The sequence below is a fragment of the Echinops telfairi genome, unplaced genomic scaffold, assembly GCF_000313985.2.
Source record: "Echinops telfairi isolate 266 unplaced genomic scaffold, ASM31398v2 ScPeMD7_7416;HRSCAF=8454, whole genome shotgun sequence".
In the NCBI taxonomy this organism is placed as follows: domain Eukaryota; kingdom Metazoa; phylum Chordata; class Mammalia; order Afrosoricida; family Tenrecidae; genus Echinops; species Echinops telfairi.
Genome location: NW_022111316.1, coordinates 4,539,188 through 4,560,530, shown reverse-complemented (window position 1 = coordinate 4,560,530; position 21,343 = coordinate 4,539,188). Strand labels below are relative to the sequence as shown.

Genomic DNA, 21,343 nt, shown 5'->3' with positions numbered 1-21,343 from the left:
GTCGGGAAGGTGAGCATCATAGAATGCCAATTTAATAGAAGAAAGTATTCTTGCATTGAGGGAGTACTTGAGTGGAGGCCCAATGTCCTCCTGCTACCTTAATACTAAACCTATAAATATATGCACATAGATCTATTTCCCCATCCGCATATATAAATATATTTGCATATGTACATGTCTTTATCTAGACCTCTATACATGCTCTTTCTCAAAATCTATTGCTTGCTTATTGGATTTCACATAGCTTTCCCTCAAACCCAGTTATTTTGATTTGGGGGCAAATGGGAAAGACAGAGATATTTGACATTAGTCCAGTAGCTTCAGTTTGAAACTGTTACAAGCCCAAGCCATCTCCCCCCGCCCTAATCAGCTTGAATGCAATTAAACCAAACTAGTGAAATTGACTTCACATCTATCCCCTCTCATCGCATCCACACATAGTGGTCCTGTAGGATTTTCTCTCCCTTCCCTTCCTGTCTTCCTTTGGGAAAACGCCTGTGGGTGGAAAGCAGCAAATGATACACAAGCCGGCAAATAAAACCACTCTTTTCTGTTTCCACACTTGGAAAGGAAGGGAGAGGGCGCACGAACTCCCTCATTCCCTCCCCATCAAAGAGAACGTGGTTTAGGCGGGTCATTCTTAGAAGCCCTTAACACCCCCCCACTCCACCCCACCCCCGCCGCGAGCTCTGCAGCAATTCCTGGGAGACAGTACTGTCTCCACTTTAAATATAAATATATATATAAAGCTTCCCCCTGTCTCTGTCTCTCCTCCTCTCTCTTTTTTTTAATTTCCTATAATAAAGTTTCCTATTGGATAAGCTCAGCTCCCTGATGTATGCCTGGCTCCTATTGGAAGCTCTCAGGGGCTGACATCACTTAGGAAAGCGAGGGGGTAGGGCTGCCAGATCAGTTTGTCACCACCCAGGCTTCCTTGCCTTTGGCTGGGTGCAACTTCCATTTTAGGTGTTGGATCTGAGAGGAAAAAAAAAAAAAAAAGTGGGAGAGGGAGCGAGAGAAAGAAGAGCAGGCAAGATCCTGAAAGATCCCGAAAGGAGGAAGAGGTGGCGAAAAATCTCCTGCCTTGCCGGATTTGTCTTTCTCAGCACATCGGCGAAGCCTTGGATTTCTTTCTTAAAGGACTGATTTTTAAGAACTCCACATCTGAGGTGTGTGCCTTTAAAAAAACAACCGAGAATGCGTTACAGACGGGCATAGGAGGAATAACCCGTCGAATTTTTGTCTTACGGTAACCAGAGGGAATTTAAAAACGAGAGTGAGTCGGCTGTGCTGACGGGTGACTTTTAAGCGATTTTTATACTTTTTCTGTGTACTTTCAGTGCTTTGGGGGATTTTGGTATTTTGCTTTATTTTTAAAAACGGTAAAATATACAAGACCTAGAAAGGAACTTCTAGGTTTCTCTAATAGAAGGAGCCTCTAGATCCGGAGGGGTAAGTTCTGTATATTTACATTTTGGTGTGTACTTTGATTTCTTTTCTCCCCCCTCCCCTGGGTTCAGAGCCCAAACCCAAAGTTGGTTTGTTGGCATGTTGCGTGTGGGTTGGGAAAGGAATTTGTCCGGGTCGGGAGCTAGTTATACAGATGCTTCTCCATGTCTCCAAACTTATCCCCCCGCCCCCTTTCCCTTTTTAATCCTCGATTTGGTGCCAATTGGAAAGTTGCAGGGAGCTCTGTAGTGTAAATGGTGGTTTCTCCCCCCACCCCTGAGAGCTTGAACGGATCGGTTTCTGCCTGCTGGGTGGATCCTTCTTTTACTTTTCCAGGTGCGGTGGGTGGGAGCCTCACTCCTGCTAGACGTAGCCTTCCTGTTTTGCCTTATAAAAGAAAACAAGTGGATCCATGTTAGTTGAATTGCCTTCCCCGCCTTCCTCCTACAGCTACCTTTGCTGCCCAAGGCTTGTAAAGGAGTTGTATGGTCAAAGTGCTTCTAGGGATAAGGAAATTCATATCATGCCTTTCACTTTACCTGAGTAACGTCGTAACACACCTGAAAACATTTCCAGCTTGGTGCTCAGTGAAAAGGCGGCCGATTAAAGAAAGAATAAGGTTAGGTGAAGAGAAGCCACTCGTGTATACTGTAGTGTGTATACTGTAGTGTGTGAAATGCAACTGAGAAAGCACAAAGAGAATTTCTATTTTTAAACCAAACGGAAAGTTGTTTCTTGGAGGTGTGCTTTTTGTTTGGTTAATTTACCATGAAATCAGACTGCGCTTTCATGTCTAACACTCACCCTAAGATCTGGTTTGTTTCTGCAAATACATTCTTGCAAAAATGCTCATTCTAGAGAGTTATATTGCCCAAACTCGCCAGCTGTTGAGAAAGGGTGGGGTGGGGGTGGGGAGCTGTTCTCCACCTTCTCCCTTTGAAAATATAAATCAATCTGAAAAGTATAGCTGGAATAGATACTGCCTTGATTGGACCAAGATGGGCCTTACTGTGCAAACTGCCCATTAGCTTGAAGCTGGTATATATCTGTAATCGTTCCCTGCGTCTGCTCTCCAGTTCTTCTTAGACCAGAACGCTTCCTTGAATTTCTTTTTAATAGAATGAGGCTATTTCTTGAAATTGAAAGATGATTTCATCCTTGTAAGATGTGGTTTCCGAGGAAGCAGAACTTTGTTCCTCTTGTTAATATAATCTCTGCAAGGGCGATCTTAACTGTGTAATGCCTCGAACTCCTAATTATAGCAAGTGTAGTTAGAAGGGGAAAGAAAAAAATAAAACAGACAATGTGGACAATCCTCAGGACTGGAGTTATGTTTTTTGTATTTTCTAAATTTCCTTGCAAATGTTCTCTTTGCCCTGACCCATGCCTCTGGAGGTTTCCTGGTGGCTCTTTGAAGGGTTGGTCTTGTTACTGCCAGAGCGTCGGTTTCCCACTCCACCTTTAGGGGGAGGGATAAGGGAATCGGAAGGAGTGGAGTACAAAGGCAGTTTCCAGATAGGTTCTGGATGACTGAGTGGTGGTGATTTGGGTCTGGCTTTAAATCCTGGGCTTTGTGTAGCTGCAGTGAGCGTCCTACCTCACTAGCGTCCAGGACCACCTCCACGAACTGAAGGCTTTGTTTTGACGTGCATAGGATGGAGGTTTGGGTGCTAAGATGGAAGGTTTCTTTTACCTCCCCACCCTTAATTCTTTCAGAGAATACAGTGGGGGTGGGGATAAGTACATCTCCTTTTACTTTAAAATTGCTTTTCTTTTGATTGGCATGTTAGTTTGGAGGGGAAGCTGAAGTGGAATAAATATGAATTATGCAGATTTTCCTTTCCAGATTTGGCTCGCATAGACTCCGTAGACCCTTGGTTTCTTTGTTGTGTGTGTTCCAGGTGGGATGGGTCCAGTCTGGAAGGTTAGAACTTTAGTGCCTTTCTTAGAGTTCCGATTAGGGAGGAGAGGTAGAGGGGCTAGAACATGATCTCTCAGCTAGTATAAAATTAGGACTGTTGGAGATTTAAAACAAAACCAAAAAAACTCCAGCCTCAGGTTTATGAGATACTTCTCTAGGCGTGGTGAGACTGGGTGGATAAAGATAAGCATAGATCATGATCAATTGGAATAACAAAATGATTACCTCTATGTTTTGCTGTTCTATTTTGGTAACTGATGATCACCTGGTACTAACTCATCCATCCTTTTAATTTTTTTTAACTGATAGCATTTTACTTGTTACTATTTACTTAATTTCCCACAACAATCTTTTTCTTTTTTTAAAGAAAATTGCATCTCTGAGAAACTAGACATTTGCTAAACCTCCCCACAAAGTCCATGGACTTAACCACTAATACACTGCCATCTCTAGAGAGTCTGGAAAAACCCGCCAGAACCAAAGTGAGCCCTTGCTAGTTCTTATTTAGCGGGCTTGTCACCCAAGTTGGAGTAATGTATGTAAACGATTTGTTTTCCTTAAGGTCCCTAGGTGTGAGATAAGCCAGAATGGATAGTATTCCAGTTTTAAGAACAGCAATCTTTCCATACGCATACTATTACTGGCCTAATTTCATTAACTTTCTGGAAGTGCCCCAAACTTTGATTATCAGTGGAATTTCTCTTTTCAGAGAATTTCCAGGCATGTGTTTTGGAATGGGTTTGCCAGCTTGGCTCAGAGAGTCTTTTAGCAGGTAGTTCAAATAGTGTATGTGTCACACTGTTATAATTATCTTTATTTTGACTTTCACTAGAGTGTGAGCTGCATGAGTGTAGGTACTGTCTTATCTCTGTATCCTTTTAACACCTGTTTTAGTGTCTGGTGCTCCAAATGAGGTGCTTACAAAGCCCCGGTTAAATAAGGCACTTGATGAGCAGCAGTGAGAGATTTTTGTGCGGGACTCCGGCAGAAAGTTGAGAATGGGAAGCACAGCAGCACAGATGAACACATTTGTCATCTATTTTTAAAACCTTTCTTTCACACATCTCCGTTCTGTTTTTCAGCAAAGTTTCTGGAAATAATTGAAATGATAATTTCAGTTTTCCTTAATCCTGTTTCCTTTCTGGGGCAGCAATACAAAGAATGTGTAAAAAGCCAGGGTCCCAGTCAGTTCGTGTTCAAGTAAAGGAAGCTGTCGGCATACTTTACTGGATCAGGCAACCAGTGACAACCTCAGGTGTAAGCAGCTCCGAGGGACAAGAAGTGGGCACGGGATGTGTTGCTTTCAGTATTGTGTTGGAAGGTGTGTTCCTTACACTTGTTACTAAGAACATGAAACGTTTGAGATGAGCATCAAAAGGTTAGTTTTGAAGTTGATGTTTGAAAGAAAATATGAGGGGGCTTCAAAGGAATTGTGGAAAAATGGAATTAAAAGATAATAAAATTTCCATGAACATTTTGAAACCCCGAGAATATTTTGTTATTGTGGTTTTTTTGTCGTCGATACGGCTATGAAAGTTCAAAAGATTTTGTTCATGAAATGGATGGCAAGTTTGTGAGTTTAGGAACCCAATACTTTCTACGGGTAGTTTAGTGTGATAGTATCGGAGAAATTTGTCTAAAAGAATGAACGAAAGACAATCAGGAGACGAATATTCTTATGTGATCTGTTACTAACCAAAGGGGTTAAATATCACATGAAGCTGAAAGGGAGATTGCGCTGCTTAAATGCTTGGAGATGCCTCCAAGATTGGCAGTAGAGCATTGATAAACTGCCTGGTAGGGAGATAGGAAGGGGGGATGACAAGTGTTCTGGTTAGATCAAGGGGACATTTAGTTAGGTTTTATAATGTACCTTTTGGAAGTAGGTCCCCCACCCTCCAGTTCATTATTGAGCATGGCAATAGGGCCAGTATTTTAGGAAGTATAGAATATATTAGTAAAAACAGAATAGTTCTCAGGTAGGCACGTGTCCCCTCTTTTCCAGGCTACTTTCTCTCCAGGGACCCTTTCAGTGTGACGGGAATGGTGTGGACAATTTAGGTGTCAAGTATAGTGGGACATTGGTGAGACCTAAAGCGTTCTCTTATCTTAAAGCCCCCTTTGCTGACCAGCAATAGGGAACTTGGTCATCACTTTCACAAAACATCTCCATTATATGATGGTAAGAACAATTTTTAACTTTTTGTTTTGAAAAATTCAAATTTATAGGGAGATTGCAAGGAAAGCACAGTAACTCCTGAATGAGTGTTTTTCATTCACCTAGACACCAGTTGGTAACATTTTTCCTTACCAGCTTTATTATTACTGTATTAAAATATTTAAAAAAATCAATATGCTGATGGAACAGGGACTTTGTGAGAATTAAACAAATATGTGTTAGAAAAGGCAGTAGATGCAGGATCCAGATTAAGTGATTTAATATGTGTTCAATTCATTGAACATTGATCAGCTCATACTAGTACCTTTTAAATGTTTGTTATTTGAATGGGTGCTTTAACTGAATTTAGATATCATGACTCGATTGTACTAATAATTCTTTTGGAACCTGAAATGCCATCGAGTCAATAACAACTCATAAGGACTCACGGAGGCAGTTGTACCTTACTCAATGGGGTCGCTATAGACACTTATATTACAGAATAAATCGTGTGCTTGGACTGAACTGAAATAGACTTGGTAGCAGAGCTTGGCTTTTGGCTTGGACATCTAGGATGCTTTTTATTTTGAAATGGGAAGGTCTTTTGTCTAGCAGCTTTGAGGAGTTACGGGGTCAGGGTTGCTCAGAACAAGGGTGGTATGGAAATAGATAATTTTTAATAAAATGAGGTGTGAGTGGGGAGAAGAGAAACAGGTGTCAAGGCTTGACTATTTTGTAGTCTTGATATTTTGATACTTTAGGGAAAAATGGATTATAATAAACAACTCAAGCATTTGAAAGGTAAATTTGCTTTAATATCTGTACAGAAAAAATTTGTATTGATTTATTAGTCTTGACTTTGGACCGGGTTCTTTACCACAAAGTCTCTCTGAGTCAGACTTGACTTGGTGACATTGGGTTTGAGTTTTTTGTTTTGGACCAGCGTCTTCACCTTGAAGTCTGCTAGTTCATCAACCAGGCCTTTACAGGCTAACCCTTCATTGATTATGAATGGTTGTAGAGGAAACAATTAGATAGAAATGAAGCCAGGCTTTACTGTCACTTTTCTTGAAATAAGAGTTAAACTGTTAACTGTCAGGTCAGCAGTTTGAAACCACAAGCCACTCCATGGGAGAAAGATGAGGTTTTCTACTCCCTTAAAGACAGTCTTGGAAACCCACAGGGACAGTTCTACTCTGCCCTATGTGGTTGCTATGAGTCAGTATCTGTTTCTGATTCAGTGAGTGAGTGTTCGAAAACATTTTTATTTGCATCCTTATTTATCGATGTCTGTAAAATTGGGACATAGAGAAAATTTAAATATATGAATGTTCTTTGTGAAGAGGGTGCTTATGAAAGTGTTGGGGGGCGGGGAGGGTGTTGAAAAGCCAAAGCAAGACCTGTGGTATATAAATATGTGTTAGATGTAGCCTTGCCAAGAACGTGTCAGTTGCCTCCCAGCCTCCCTTCTTGCATCCTTCTCATACTAAATAACCCATGAAAATGAATTTTCTTTGGTATTTCCTAGCCCCTACCATGTAGGCTCCCTACATATAGGCTCACTCAGATCTGATTTTCAGATCTCGTCCACATTTAGTAATTACCGTATGTACGCGTGTATAAGCCAAGTTTTCCAGCACATTTTTAATGCAGTTTTTGTGGTAAAATTAGGTTCCTTGGCTGATATGCATGCAGGTTGGCTTATACTCGACTATATATGGTAAATACTAATTTTTTTGCTCAGGTGATACTAGAACAAAATAAGTTTACTTTCCCCAGAATAAATTAGCTTTTTTATGTTCATCTCTTGTGTCATTCTACGTTGGAATGCAACCTTTCTTTGGGAAGACTCATTATGGCATGAAAAGTTTTTTTGTTTTAGTGAACTTATGTTTTAAGAAACCCAAATATATTCTGATAGTTGAGGACATAGGACATTGTTATAGAAACTGGGTCAACCTTTCAATTCTTTTATCAAAGCACCTGCAGTTCCCGTTTCATTACAAGTGAAGTAAATCTCATTGAAATAAAGTAGCTAGCTGGTGTATATTCAGCACACTTTTAAAATCGAGTAGTTTATTTTAAAAGAGAGCGAGGTGCCAATCTGATTTCTTTCTACTGCTTCTTTGTTGGAACAGGGGAAGTTCTTTAATCTCCCCACTGTTCAGCTTCCCCTTGACTATTTTGTAAACCAGGGCAAAGCTGGCCCCTTGACTGTCTGTGTACCCTGCGGAAGGTCAGCCAAATCGGCAGATAGAGCTACCGAACCGCGGTGCCGTTGAGTTGCTGCCAGCTCAGAGCAACTCTGGACAGTAGAACCGCTCCACAGGGTTTCCAAGACCGTGGAGGTCTTCACGGAAGTTGGAGCTGCTGGTGGGTTTGAACCGCTTGCTCACCTTTTAGGGCTAGGCACTTAACTCTTGTGTCACTATCCACTAAAATACTAAGCCCACTGCTATGGAGTCGATTTCTACTCCTCGTGGCCTTCTGTCGGGTTTCTGAGGCTGTAAATCCTTATGGGAGCAGTTAGCCTCATCTAGCTCCTGTTGAACAACTGGTGGATTTGAACCCCTGACCTGGTAGTTATCGGTTCAAAGCTTATCTGACAGGACCAGCAGGGTGATACAAAAACAAAGCAGAACAAAAACCCAAATCAAACTCAGTGCCATCGAGTTGATGGCAACTCAGCGACTCGATACCTTGTGGTTAGCAGCCCAACACATAACCACTGTGCCACCCAAGCTCTCCAGAGCTACTGTAGATCCTAACTAATGGGTCTGAAATCCCCATTAGAGAAAAAATGTGTACAGGGAGAAAGAAAAAAAAAATGTTTGATGCATTTTCTAAAATTTAACTATTTTCATTGGAAAAGTAGTAAAACGTTTTTGTTCAAAATATTCGAATGCTCTGAAGTATAACAATCAACAAAATAGAAATAATACTTGTCTTCACGAACCTAACATTCTAGTTGGGAGACAAATAGTAAGCAAGTAAATACTTCTGTACTGTGTCAGGCGTGTTACTGCTACTAAGAAAAAACAAAACCAAATAAACAGGGTGGAAGAGCAGAAGTGATGGAAGGGATTGATGTGTGTGTGTGTGTGTGTGTGTGTGTGTGTGTGTGTTCAGGGAGAAGTCTCACTTATAATGTATGTTTGAGTGAAACTAACCTAAGAATGAAAATTGAGGGAATGGTTCAAAGTGGTTATCAAAAGTAGAAAGTGCAAAACCCCTGAGGTTGGTTATTAGCAGTGAGTAAAGAAAGCCAGAGAAATAGAACTGCCCATAGAGCTAGGTGTGTGTGTGTGTGTGTGTGTGTGTGTGTGTTGGATAGATATTGTAAGGACTTGTGCAATATACAGTACAAAGAAAAATCCCCTCACATCAGACCCAGGGACAACAGCGGTCACCAAGCCGCCTACTTTCTCCCATTGCAGAACGTCCATATGAGGAGAGTCAGCAAATAATTTGCATGTTAGCAGACTTTGCATAGGTTGGTGACTTGTGCTTGGGAAATGATAATAGTAGAGTGACTACTTAGAATAAGCTGTATGTGTTTGGAGAATGAGATCAGAGGCACCTTTTTCTTCCCTAGAGAAATACATTTCTCCGCTTTCTAATCTACATAGTAAATTTTCTTTGAGTAGGAGGAGTAATAGTCTAACAGACCAAAATCCCCACCGCTGTACAAGTCGGTTCCAAGTCATAGGACCCTGTAGGACAGAGCAGGACTTCCCCATGGGGTTTCCAAGGCTGTAAAATCTTCACAGAAGCAGACTGGCACCGTCTTTCTCCCTCAGTGCTGCCAGTGACTTTGGACCACTTTTTAGGTTACTGTACCCATATTTACTGATAACTGAGATTTTCCTAGATGTATTTAGGTAGTAGGGATTATTATATACTAAATGCTTGGTGACTTGGATGGGGTTGAGGAAGATGTACCAACTAGTGATTGATGTTCCATGACAATCCCATATGGGAAAGGAAACATGTTGGACTACCATGAGTACCTGTGTTCTGAAATCACCCGCACTTACTTTCTTTTTTCTCTCTCAAGATTTCTGGTTTAGCTAGTCTGCCTCGTCGTGAAGGAGCCTTGCTGCCTCACTCGCTTCTTGTGGAGGTTTAGTCCTGGAACTTGACCTGGTTACTCTCCATTCTGCCCTTTAATTAAACCTCTCTAGTTGTCACGCTGTTACTTAATACAGGTATGCTCTGATTTCTTCCAGGGTTCTGTTCTAATGACTCTGTCTTAAGTCTGTTCTGACAAATAGAATGCCTCATTTTTCATTTAGTTTTCATTATAATTACCTTTATTTTTGGCATATTTATAAGTCTTCACTTATCTTTGGGGGTTGGTATGAGAGTGAGAACATTAGCAAATTATGCAGCCCGCAACACTGTAAACAGTACATCTTACTAATGATAAGATGTACAAAAACAGCAAAACAGCCCCAACTGGTTCATGTAATTCAAATGCTATAAATTTGGGGAACTACCTGTTTTATCTTTGTAAAATAACCTCAGTCAGGAAGTATCCCTCCACCCCATCCTCCTTTGGTTAGGTGACGATATCATCTGGTACAGGAAATATTTCAGGCAACCACAGATTCCCCAACATTTTGAAGTTTAAAATTGAAAAGTAAGTGGTTGCTGTGTATTACTTCAACATGAATAAATGAGGCTGAGATGTTTGTGGTTGTCTAGAATATGTCTTTGATGTCATTCTCCTTTTCCTAAATCATCTGTGACACATGCTTCCTTGTGGAAATATTTCTCTTTATGGTTTTTCCAAAGATGTTTTGCTACTCACTGTCTTTTTTGCAAACCAGAAGTTAACGTGACTTCCTTGGATAAATGTCAGCATTAACACTTGAATCTAGTTGTACTAGTTATTTATATTACCAACAGGGTTAAAATGATCTAAGGTCTTCGGTGATAGATTAGAACTTTGGATGATAGCACATAGGCTCATTCTAGTATACGTCAAGGGCACCATGAATTGGGGTGAATTGTTTGGCAACTAATTACAACATGGAACCAATATTTGAAAATTTGGTATAACTCTTGTTTCTTAGAGCAAAATGAAAGATATTTTTAGTAATCTGGTAGCTCAATCTTCAAAATAGGAATATCTCCCAATGTAGCAAATCAGGAGTCCAGAGGTGCTGGTGCTGATGAGTGACAGGTCTTTTTCCCCAGCAGTCTGAATAATTTCCTGAGCTGCTCATTCCACAATGTAGGATTTACTCACTCACCTACCTATCACGCCAAGTCCAACCTAGAGTGACCCTGCAGGATCGAGGAGAACTAACTGCTCCCGTGGGCTGAGGCTGCAAGGCTTTACAGGGAACATTTCTTCTTTGGAATGACTGGTGGGTTTGAACTGCAGACCTTGTGGTGAGTAGCCCAACACACAGCCTACTGTGCCACCAGAGCTGCTATAATATAGGATTTTAGGACTGTGTAATTCCAGCTATCCTTATATTTAATTCCATGCTTTCAAAGAACCTCTACTCTAGGCTGAAAATGATCTAGGCTGTCTGGTAAGCAGTGAGGCATGCCCAAATAATGCGTTTTATAACCAATGTCCCCTTTCCAAGAGGAATGTGGTGGTCAGAAGGATGTCAGGGATAGGCTAGTACAGTGGTTTCTAACAGGCTATTAGAATCACTTAGAGAGCTTTTTAAAAACTTGAATTTCTAGGCTTCCTATCCAGAAATTGATGTGTGGGGAACAAGGAGGTAGATTTAGGGGACTGTACACCACCCCATATACTGGGACCTGAATTTTAATGGGAAAAATTCCATTAGCTTTTAATTTCATTTTTCTGTGAGCTTATTGAACCCCTTCATGTATATACATGTATTAAAGCAGATTCTGATCAGTCATTCAGATTTGAAAGCCACAAAACTGAAGGTTTGTGTTGCTAGAAAGATTTATGATTTCTCAGGTGGGTGAGTATTTTAGTTAGTATGAAAAGTAAATAGTTCGTGGTAGTATGTATTACTTTGGAATTAACAGATATCACAGCCTGATTTGGGGCTTTTGCCAACAAACAGCATTGGTCTGGAGGACTTGCTTGTTAGGGAGAAGGGAAACTTTTAGACCATATCTCCACTCTCCACTTCCCCTCTTCGTTTTGAATTTGTGGAACAAATTCAGGAGAGGATGTTAGCACTGAAACTCAGCTGGACAATTTGTTTAAAATGCGGCAGGAAGGGCTAATGTCACTTCCTGTCTGAAAAGGAAGTGCTGGCTTCCCTTCCCTTCCTCCTTGGTTAACTCCAGCCAACTTGGAATATGGATGGACTGGTGATGGTGGTGGGGCGGTGAAGTTAATACTCTTTAACTGGCTGCGCATGGCCGTGCGTGTGTGTGTGTGTGTGTGTGTGTGTGTGTGTGTGTGTGTTTGTTTTATGCTCTGTAGGCTCTTGTCTCCTTGCCCTGTGGGTGCCCGGAATTGGGTTTTAAATTGCTGTTGCAGTACACAGTACCGGAAGCCTTCTAATGTCTTACACTTCTCTTACACACAACTTTACACACACCTCCGCTGTATTCCGTGACATTTGAAAATAGATCAAGGAGTTGTAGAGAAGAAACTTGACACTGGATGGGGTGTGGGGGTAGGTAGGGAAAGAAGAGCATTATAGGGCAAGGGGGAGGGGATAACAAAAGTTTCTTATTTTTAAATTGAGGCAAGAAAACACTCCTTCTAAGTGGGGCCAGTTGGCACTCTTCCTGCTATTTTAGTCCAGGCTTCTCCTTCCTACTGACCAGTCGATTGTATTATGTGTTTGATGTGAGTTTGAACTGTGGTCTCTAGGGTTGGGGGAGGGGAGTAGTGGAAACAGCTGGTGCCTTCATCAAGCCATCTCAGTTACACTTCTTTTCAGAGTGTTGGGAGGTGGGGGGAGAGAGTAGGGGGAGGAATTGGACGAGTGTTAGCTGGGGGTCTCTGAAACACTCGTGTGGAGAGATTGGATTTCTGAGTCCTCTTAACACTATGTGGGCTGTTGTCTGGTTGGAATGTAGCTAAACCTTTCCCAATCACATTCTTTTCTTTGTTTCCCCTCCCTCCAGTTCTTTAAATGATGGGCCTGCTTTGGAAAGAGAAGGGTGTGGGAAGTTGGATAGCAAAACAGTCTTCTTTTTGCAACCATTGAGCATTCAGTTTAAGTCTTGGCCCCTCCAGTGACTTTCTCTTTACCCATTCATTATTCCTTTGGTTAGGTTTTCTAAATATGTCTGCAAACAACCAGAGATACAATTAGAACCAGGACATCTGGTGAAGTCATGCTGAATGGTAGTCTGTTGGCTACACCGGTCTCCTCCCTCCTTCCCTCCCACCCCAGGATGACTATATTTCTGAGTCAGCACCCCCATTGTGTCTCACCTGCTCAGTTTGAGTCAGGGAACCTGCCAAGCATCATTTTGGAGCAGCAGCATTGATATGGGCGTGTCCAGTTCTCTGTTGAGTGTGCCTTAAGTGTCTGAAAACTTTCCGGCTTGGCTTTACCACCTCAAACTGTTTTGCGTACATTGTCGCATTTAATTGATTCTGATTTGTTTGACCTGCTCTGTAAATGGGGGATTTGGAGAAGACCACCAACATTGTAATTAAGTTTTCAATTATCCCTTTTTGAGAAAATGTACATGCAAATTAGGTAATCCATTTAATAATTTCTATACAGTACATAGAAATGAAGGAGCCCTGGTGGTGTACAGCGGTTATGCTGCATTGCATGGCTAATCAAAAGGTCAACAGTTCAAAACCAGCAGTGGCTCTGTGGGAGAAAGATGAGGCTGTCTATGCCCATAAAGATTGACAGTCTCTGAAACCCACAGGGCAGGCAAGTTTACCTAGGGAGGGTCACTATGTCAGCATCAACGCAATGGCAGTGAGTTTTTTTGTTTTTGTCTTGTATTCTTAAAATGACATTGGTTGCGCATTTCACAATGGATCAACTTCTCATTATTTTATTATGGTGGGTCTGTTTGCATTAGCCTAGCTTCCTTGTCCTTAGATAAGCGTCTCTCATCCAACTTATTTTGCCATTGAGTCAATTCTGACTCATGGTCATCAATTCTAAGGTCAGAGTAGAACCGTTCTGTGTGTTTCCGAGGCTGTAAATCTTTATGGGAGCAGACAGCTTAATCTTTCCCCCGTGGGAGTGCCTGGTGGGTTTGAACTACCAACGTGGTTAGCAGCCCACTGCCCCCTTGGACCTTCTTTTCATCTTTGCTATAGGGCAGGGGTCAGCAAACTTTTGAGACAGAAGAGTCAGTCCTATTCCCCAAAACAATTTAAAAATTATTTGAGAGCCATAATCTATATTTTTTCAAATAAAGGAAATCACCATTATCTGAGTAATATCCTTTAAACGTTTTCAATTTTACTTCAGCTCTACATGTATGATCTGAAAGAGCCGAATAAGACTCAAGAGCTGCAGTTTTCCGATCCCTGGTCTAGGGTAAATGTTGACCTGGGTCTCATTTAGATGAGAAACGCAGGCCTCACAGGTGATAAAAGTTTCATTTATTGAGAGAAGAAGGGAGTTGAGGGAGGCTGATCTGGTGGGTGCTAGGGAAGAAAGGAAATACACTTTTGCTTTCAATGGTAGACATTTGCAATGGTTAGGCCCTGCTGTTGATGTTCCTATCCAACACATGAAGTTGCCAGATAGTCTCTTTTTGTATTAATGCTAGAATGGGTGCTGCTCCACCCGGTTTTACAGGATCCAGGTAGGGACTGATTCCAAGTTGTGCTGCTTTAGACTTACTTCGCTCCCTTTCATTTTACGGCGTAGGTCGGGTTCAGCCTAGAGGACTTCTGGTCAGTTAAGCTTAGTCCAAGGAGAAAGGGGTACAGGATCTGCAGAAAGAAAACCAACCCCCCAAGGATTGCCATCAAGTTGAATTCCAGCTCACAGCGATGCTATAGACGAGAACGGCCCCTGTGGTGTCCAGGGCTGTAATTCTTACAGAAGCAGACGGCCACATTTTTCTTCCCTTGAGTAGCTGCTGAGTTTGAACCACTGGACCTTTTGGTTGTCAGCCGAGCTTGTAGCCACTGTGCCCCAGGATTCCTTGGAAGAGAGAGGAGGAACATAAAAAACAAAACAAAAATCCAGTTGGTTGCCTACAGGCCTCTAGTTGGAAAGCTCTGTGATAGCTTTGTGCTCTGCCCTCCGCTTGAGGCAGGTGAGCCCTTTGGGCAAAAGGTGGTGCTCCTTTGGAATGTTAACCTCTGGTTAACAGATCAGGACCTCTGCCTGCATTTTCATTTCTGTGGTTTAGGGTTAAAGTCTAATAGGCTTGTACAAGGTAATAGAAAAATTCTCTCGTGATTGGAGGCAACCCTTATTAAGACAGGAAGCTCTCTTTTTTTGACCCACTTCCAAATCCAAAGCCCCTGATCCCCGGGACGAGTGTAGTGCGCAGTAAAGGCTTGGGTGGTTGTCTCCTCTCAGCCGTGGTCGCTGTGCAATTCCCAGTGGTCCTTCTCTCGTTCTTTAGGGACTGCAGGGAACTTTGCTCCTAGATAAGCCCCAGCCTATCTGTGCCTCTTGGCAGGGTGGAGTTAGCTGCCTTTGTTTGTTCTCTGTGGGGCCTGTCTTAGAGTCAACTTTATGCTTGTGGGGAAGAGAGGAAAGCTATTGAAAACTTGGAAATGGATGATAGAGAAGGTGACAGAGGATGGTCCGAAAGTAGTTTTCTCCAGGTGAGAAGGTTCCTTCCACTGAAACCAGGTTAGTGATCCCATTGCCAGGAGGAAGGGCAATCTTGGGGGTGTGTCACATGTAGCTGAACGGAATGGACCGGCAGCAGTAGCTTTAAAACCTCCAGTACAGTTCCTCCAAAGTGAAGAAACTTGCCAAGCAGGAATCTTAAAAATTCCCTCTGCCTCCAAACCCTTATATCCATGCACAGTATCTTTCTGCTGACTCTTACAGGCCTGAGCTTTTGTCCTGTGCAGTGCTGGCGTGGGGCAGGGAGGAGGGCTGTTTTCCCCCAACATGATAAGGAATTGAGCTGGGCAAAGTGGGAGCGCTAGCTGGTGATTGGTAGACAGGATGCCCTGGAATGTGGTTGGCCTGAAGCCCAGAATCCAGCACTTTGTATTTGTTTGTTTCTGGGAGACTGTGGTCTGGTGCTACTGTGACAGGAAGTGAGAAAGCTGGGAGTGGGGGAACGGAGAGGGGCGATGTCTTTGTGGTTCTCCTGTGAAATCTCTTTGTCGCTGGAGAGCCGCTGTGCTACAGGGCTCTACTGAGAAGAGAGCAGCCTTTGTGTGGCGAATGGGTCTCGGGGCATCTTGCTCCTCTGAGCCATTAAGGAGTGTGAATTCTGACTGTGGCCTTTTGCATCTTAGCACTTGAGTTATATAAATGGCCTTGACTTCTTAGCATTGGAGAACTCACTGCGTTTTGTGTTTGCATATTTTATTTATGGATCTCCAAGATTTAATTAAGGAAGGAATTCTAGAAGGAGGTAGAAGTTAAATAATGTTTATTCCCTGCAGATACTGCAGATAATTTCTTGGGGACTGAAAGGATCAGAAATAAACAGGCTGATCTAGGGCTCTCCCTTCCAAATGGCACCCTGTTACTCACAGAGCAGGAGAAGCCTGCCTAATGTTTGGCAGTTCTCGAATTAGGGAATGTTCCCAGGACTTTACCCCAATTTCTAGACTGAAAATAGCACCTGTAACGCTCTCTTTTGGGCCCCTTCCCCACTTTCCTCTTGTTTTTTGTTTTCCCTGCCCTTCATTCCTGCTGTGGAACCGGCATCTCTTCTCACTTTGTGGATTGAGTGGCTGAGTCCTCAACTTCTTGCCAAGCTGGCTAGTCCCCGAGCACTCGCACAAACCCTGCTTTGACTGCCCAGGAGGACAGCTGCCCTAGAGGCAGATTGCTAACATACCGCTAGAACAATCCCTCCCCTCTGTTCTGATGCTGGCTAGCACAATCTTTCCTGCTTCTAGTTCCTTCTGTTTCCACCCCAACTCTGATCTCTTCTTTTGGGTTAGTGCGATGGCACATTAAAAATGAGAGTCAAGATATTTGAGGTGGGGTGACCAAAGAATTTGGGATATGACCAGATTTCTAAAGCGGGCTTGTGAGTGGTGATAGGGTAGGTAGTGATTTGTGCTAAGTTACCTCTCTTGTTCCTCACTCCCTGTACACACACCCCCTCCCTTTCTGGGTACTTGTTTTTTTGTAAAACAGGAAATTGAGGTAGATTATAAACTACCTTTTCCCTCAGAATTGGGCACAGTCTTGCTCTCTCAAGTGAAGGTCTAATTCCTTTAGAGTTGTGTTGTTCTGAACTTGGCTCCTTTTCATTTGCTGCCTAGATCAGGGTTCAGCTCAGAGGGCCTCTGGCAGCTCTATCTCCATCGTTTCTCATTTCCCACCCTCCCGAAAGTTTACTTCTGGTCAACTTCTCTACTGGCGTTAGAATGGCTTTTAACCACAGGAAATAGAGCTTTCACATGCATTCCACTGTATCAAGGAGAAGGAACAGGGACTTGGAATGGAACAGATGCCACTTCCCCGCCTCCCACCAACATGACTATTTGGGCAAGCTAGTAAATACTTCTGATGTAGGTTTCTTTATCTCCAAAACAGACCAGATCACCCCATAGAATGTTGAGAGGGTTATATGTGATAACTTATAGGAGAGATAAACAATAATTCCCAGTTTCCCCTTTTGGTCCGATTTTCTTTCAGCTAGGGAGAACTCTCCCTCAGCTGTCTTATAGCTGAAACCGGGTTGGTGCTTCCTCTGCTTGATTTCTTCATAGCCTCGTAGACTCTTTGTCTTTCCCTGTTACTGTTCTCAAAGGGAAGTGTACTTTAAACCGAACAGAAAGAGGTGTGTCAGTCTTTCCAGGGCTTTTCGGAAGTGGGACTGAATAAATAGGAGTTGCTTGCGTGCTACAGTTTTTCTGGGTTACTGTCAAATGATGGGCAGAGGGGAGGGTGCCATTGGTAGGAAGTAAAGGCGTTTGGTGAGAAGCTGCTGCTGTGAAAAGGACTGTGAGCTCCGTAAACCCCAGGGGAAAGCTGTTTTGCCATGATATATAGCATTCCTTTTCCTACCAAGTGATAAGGTTCATTTTAGTGATTCTCTTTTGTGACGTCCCTTTCCATTTTGATGAGACTTGTTCTCTTTGTGTAGCTGACCTCCCTCTTGTTCTCCCTCTTTTTGCAGGAAGGAGAAAGGCATTTGGCCTCTCCCCTTCCTCTAGTCTGACACCTCCCTCTGTTTTCTTGCCCCGCCTTCTTATCTGGGCTTATCGGCCTCTCCCTAAAGCTCTGCTTTCTCCTTATAAGGCTGGGCGAGGCGTCTTTGGCAAGGTTGCAACAGGGACCCAGGTAAGTCAGTGAGTGAGCCTTAGACTCAGTATTGAGAGGAAATGCAGCCTTATCTGTCCCACTGGAGGGCCTTGGAGAGGCGCATGGGTAATGGGGGAGGTGAGGAGGCGGCCTGGCCTGAGAGATCCGAAGGACTCGTTAGACCAGTCCTGTGCATGTGTCATGCACGCTCCAGAGAGAAGCAGGTTTTGTTTCTTTCCATACCCTTTCAGTTCTGGGCCCCCTCTCTAGCCGAGAGCCACACCCTTCTTTGCTTCAAAGCCAGCGCATCCTAGCCATGTAGTGTGTTCCAGTTTGGGGGGTTCCTAGAATACATGGTAGAGGAAAGAGCAAGAAGAATGGTCCCATCTGGTTTTTTAATTTCGGGGGTCTTGGTGGTGGTGGTGTTCATGTAAGTCACAGATAAAAACAACAACAGCTTTGACTCTTGATAGGTGACTTTGGGTCAGGACGATCACACTGAAGTACATTTAAGGAGCCCTGTTGACCGTATAGATGGTCAGCTCATTGCTCTTTATTTTACCTTTATTTTTTCTGGCCCTTTAAATAAGTATTAACACTTAAAAATATATATTTATAGTCTGTTTCTCTGAAATCCCATCTTGATTTCCTCATAAAGAGGGTGATTTGTTCAGACGCCATTGGCGGACACAGTGAGAACAGTTCTTCCTTGCTTGCCTGTAAGGCGCCTCAGCCACGCGTCCCTCGGTGCTCTGAATGCACACACTGGACCCAGCATGAAGTAGATCCCCAGGGAAGGTCAGAGGTCGCTAACGTGTGTCAAGGCCAATTCCAGAAGATAGTTGACTGGAGGAAGGGATAGTTCTTTGGTGACTCTGCGAAGGGCTCAGTTGAGATGAGCTGGCTCTGTGCTTCTTGTGGTCGGGAGACTTGGGCAATGGCGTGGAAGGGCGCCTTCTTGGTGAAGGACCGAGGGTTAGAATAATTTTTTGACTGAGCTTCAGACAGTGGCGCATCAAGCATAGGCTGGGGACTTAGCCTCCACACTCCGATACCAGCACTCTTTGAAAAACTGTAGAAACATGATTGATAAACTGTTTTTCTTTGATTCAGAAACAATGACTTTTTTTTTTTAATGTGTGTGGTTGGACAGGAATACTGCTCTTTCTGCCGTGAATGTTGTGTGGTATGGTTAGTTGTGCGGCGTCCCGGTGTTTGTTACTGGTTCGTGTGGTACTCCTCCCTAGGAGGCTGCGGATCTTTTTACAGTCTGAGTGACATGGAAATGGAAGTCCACTTCTCATTGCTTCTGGAGGGAGAGCAGACATTTGACCCTGACTTTGAACTCATAATGAATAAATAGGAAGAGAGGAGGAGCCTTTGGGGGCTGGCTATAGAAGATGATATTTTTCCTTCCCAAGAATTCAAAGACTATATGGTGGGTTCTCAGAGTTCTCCAAGGAACACCGGTAGGGCAGTGATTAAGTGCTAGGCTCCTACTGCGTAGGTGTGGGTCAGTTCAAATACATGCAGTGCTTCTGCAGGAAAAAGATCTGGTGATCTGCCACCGTAAAGATTACGGCTTAGGGGGAAAAAGGAAAAATTTATGGCCAGGAAAATCCACGAGGCAGTTCTCCTCGGTCACACGAGGTTCCTGTGCCTTGGGATCGACAGCATACACACAGTTTTCCATCTCCAGAAGAACCCTTCTCTCTTTCTCCAGAGGCGTATCACTGCATGGCTCTGGTCTTGTCTTTGGAGATTCTTGCCCGAGTTGTGTGGAGGTCGGGGAGAGATTCAGTCACCCAGCCTGTATAGTTTTATGGATTTTAGCTCATGAAAGCCGTACGAGGACCCTGAAAAGTAGTAGAAATGGAAGATTATACAGCGGTTAGAACGTCTCCAAGGTCCGGCTGCTTCGTTTTTGGCGGAGGCAAAACTTGAACCTTTAAAAAAATGTTTTTTAACTCCTAATCTGGAATTTTATTTTGTTTTTCTTTTCATGAGTGTGAGGAATTATTGTAGTTCCAGGTCTTCTGGAAATAGGAGAAGGGGGAACAAGGGGAGATGGACAATGGTAGTCTATTCAAAAGCCCTACCACAGCACTCGAACGCTAGTCCTTTATGTTAGCTATTTGTAGTAGTCTTCATAGTAATAACAGTCTTAATAGTTAATAGTTTCTTCTGAATCATGACATATTCATCAAGTCTCATAACTATCCTTTTTTGAGGGGTGGGGGTGGTTAGGAAATCCCCCTCCCCCCAGTTCTTCAGTCTACCTTTCAAAAATTTTTTGTTGTAAATATATGTGTAGCAAAATATTTACCATTTCAACACTACACATGCACAGGTCAGTAACATTATTATGTGCATCATGCTGCTCAGCCCTCACCCGTATTTGTCCATCCTATGTACAAGGGGGCTTCAGAAGCTCTTGGAAAAATAAAAGATAAATGGAATTTTTGCACGGACCTTTTAAAGTCCCTGTGTATTTTTGTTTCCCTCATTTTTCAGTAGAAAGGGCTGAGGTTGAGAGAAATTAAGTAGTCCTGCTGAAGTCATATAGTTGAAAGAGGGAGAGCTGGAATTTGAGCTCAGTGTGATGCCAGAAACTGTATTCTTAAGGTTAAGAATCATCCTTCCAAATTCTGTTTCTACAGCCAGTTTGCAGTAGAACAAATCTTCCCTCCGGGGACTGTGCTGTTGGTAAGTGATATTTGCCCTGTTAATTGGCAGGTATTGTCAAGACGGTTTCTGGGTATTGGTTCACTTTGACTTCTTTTGGTCTGGCGTTTTTACAGAAGAGGCTGAGCTTTCACTGCTATCATTGCTTGACTGAGTTCCCTTCTTTTAGGTTCTGGATAATAGCAGGAAAGCTCTTCCTAGCATATGTGGGGTCCGGCAACAGGACCTATGGCTTGTTAAGAATAAACTCAGTCTCCGAAACTCTAGTTGTGGAAAAATAGCGGGATAGATTTTTTTTTTTTAAAGCAGGATTGATTTAATGTGTCCCCGTTTCCCTCTGTGAATTCTTTGTGTGTATGCTCTTTTTGTGGTAAGAGCACCTATAAGCCATTAAAAAAGTTTTAAGTTGCAAACCTGGAAAGGTGTTGACTTGGACTCATAAGACATCAGGTAATGGCTTACAGACTGGTCTGTAGTGTCGTCTTTTATGGTACGTGCTGCATGGAGAGGCATCGCAATCGTCGTCTCTGAGTTATGAGATGATTCACTGTAGCTCGCCTTAATGCTTGTTCTTCCTCCACTATACTTTCTTGTCTTCCCAAATTTTCTTCTACTTACATCTCAGTAGAATATCTAATATCTAGATCAGGGGTCCTCAAACTAAAGCCTGCGGGCCACATGCAGCCCGCCGAGGACATTTATCCGGCTCACCAGGTGTTTTTGCCCGTTTTTGTACTTCAAAATAAGATATGTGCAGTGTGCATAGGAATTTGTTCATAGGTTGTT

The 21,343-nt window shown here is 42.9% G+C and overlaps 1 protein-coding gene across 10 annotated transcripts in view; it reads left to right on the top strand.

Moving 5' to 3' along the window:
* Positions 1 to 969: 969 nt before the first annotated feature.
* Positions 970 to 21,343, top strand: part of CTNND1 (catenin delta 1) — a 47,415-nt gene continuing 27,041 nt past the window's right edge. For 6 of the 10 annotated variants that reach the window (XM_045297111.1, XM_045297110.1, XM_045297112.1 and 3 more), the window contains exon 1: positions 970 to 1,169. The gene's annotated coding sequence lies outside the window, so the exon portion shown is untranslated. Of the gene's footprint in view, positions 1,453 to 9,655; positions 9,737 to 15,221; positions 15,281 to 20,554; positions 20,579 to 21,343 lie in introns of those variants that run through there. The other 4 variants (XM_045297102.1, XM_045297103.1, XM_045297104.1 and 1 more) reach the window with 4 other exon arrangements.